Source organism: Camelus ferus, chromosome 25 (genome assembly GCF_009834535.1).
Source record: "Camelus ferus isolate YT-003-E chromosome 25, BCGSAC_Cfer_1.0, whole genome shotgun sequence".
NCBI lineage: Eukaryota > Metazoa > Chordata > Mammalia > Artiodactyla > Camelidae > Camelus > Camelus ferus.
Window position 1 is genome coordinate 38,050,561 of NC_045720.1, and position 2,312 is coordinate 38,052,872.

Sequence of the window (2,312 nt, forward strand, 5' to 3'; positions counted from 1 at the left end):
TTTTCCTTCTCTCTTCTCTTTCTTTCCCTCTATAATGAATGGATATAGAGACATGTGCCATGAGGAGGGAACAATTCAGGAGGGAAGGAGGAGGGCATGCTGGTAACTGAGCTCAGATGGGGTGGTTACAGTTACAGCAGGGGCCTGTGGAGAAATGATTCTGATGTCTTACACTGGCACTTGATCTTCAGTGGTTTTTTTTTCTAATACCCCTAGTCATGAAATGCTACCTGCCAAACAATTGTTAGTCATTTGTCCCAACTGCAGTACTGTTTGTGATGCCTTTCATAATGTTAAAAGACTTCTACCAATCTAATTTCCTGTTGATCTCTACCCTATTTCCATGACTGTTTCCTCGAGGGCCCATTCTTTCATCTTAAAACATAAAAAAAAAGCAAAAAAAAAAAAAAAAGTACTTGTTCTTATTTATTTGTAGCAGATCCCATACTATTGTTACCAAGTCCAAACTCGTTCTTGGTCTGCTCGCCACACGACAGGCCAGTAAATCGGGAGATGAGGTGTTGGGGCAAGGAATAGCAACTTTATTCAGAAAGCTGGCAGACCTAGAGGATGGCAGACTAATGTCTTGGAGAACCATCCTCCTCAAGTCAGAATTCAGGCTCCTTTTATACTAAAAAACAGGGGAGGGGGTGTGGTTGGTTGGTGCAAACTTCTTGGTGTAGGAATTCTTTGTTCTTGTAGGTGTCCAGGTGCACCAGGTCATGGTGTCTCTGTAAAACCTCCAACAAAACAAGTGTTATTTTCTATTCTGCAACTTGTTATCTTTCTATAAGTGCAAAAGTGTTAATATCCTTAAAAGGTCAGAGCCTTGAAAATAGGCCGTCGTCTATATTTCAGGCTAAAGGCAACATTGTTTCATAAAAGGTGCAGAGCTGGCAAGACTAAGCCTTGAAAACAGGGCACAGGGTAAAAACAAGAGACAGATCTAATGTGGAGTCAGATTTGTTCTTTTCTATTACACTATCACATGTACACTTTTTCTAGACATTTTAGGTCACAATTGCTTGCTAGAACACAAAATAGGCCAAAGGGGGACACCACATATTGCAGACTGCCTCAGCTGGGGTGGTGCAGTGGAGTAGTCATTGGGTAAGTGTGTTGGCAGTGTGTGTGTTCACTACCCAAGTTTGTACAGTACTTTCTGTCATGCTCTCCCTCCTTGGTTGAGGGTGCCTGTCAGCACTCAGAGTGCAGGGAAAACGTATTTTTTTTAACTTTTTTTTTTTTATTGAGTTATAGTCAGTTTACAATGTTGTGTCAATTTCCAGTGTAGAGCACAATTTTTCAATTATACATAAACATACATATATTCATTATCACATTCTTTTTTGCTGTGAGCTACCACAAGATCTTATATATATTTCCCTGTGCTATACAGTGTAATCTTGTTTATCTATTCTTCATATGCCTGTCAGTATCTACAAATTTCAAACCCCCAGTCTGTCCCTTCCCATGCCGGGAAAACATATATTAATAGTACAGTATTATGAGTTAAATATGGAACATTTTTAAGGAAATCATTATATGTATGGTGGTATTAAAACAGGGTACATATATATGGTAAATTTATATTTAATCATTCATATTTCAACAGAGTTGATTATCCAAATTGAGTAACTACTAACTGTTATTACTGTCTTAAAGTGATTAATACTCTGTATGGTAACATGCTGGTTGAAAGGCTTAAAAAACACAAAATATGCATAATGTTGAAAAGAGTGAGTGGAATGTGCATTGAACCAAAAATAATTTGAAAAATCAAAAAATTCTTAAAGTAAATATATAATTAGAGTGGTATTTTTTAATGTTAAGTATGTTTATCCTAGGAGGCATAAAACTCATAACCACCATAAAGTAGTAGAAACCAGGAGGAAATTCTTTGGCTCTGTCATTGTCATTTATAAAGCCATTTTCAGTAGAAATGTTTTGACACATGGCCTGTTTCATACTCATTATCTTTTAACAATCCTGCACTCAAATTAACCACTGTTGGGAGGACAGGGAGCTGAGTAGTTTTCCACTAAGTTTTTTTTTAGTTCATTCTGATTTTTTTGGGGGGGTGGGGTGTAAGCAGGTTTATTTATTTATTTTTTTTAGCGGAGGTACTAAGGATTGAACCCAGGACTTCATGCATGCTAGGCGTGCACTCTACCACTAAGCTATACCCACTGCCCTTATTATTCTGATTTTTTAATTGAAGTATAGTCAGTTCATTATTCTGATTTTAAGTTAACTAACTGGTTTTGTGTCATCGCATTCCTACTTTAGATATATAGTAGGACAGCTTCACT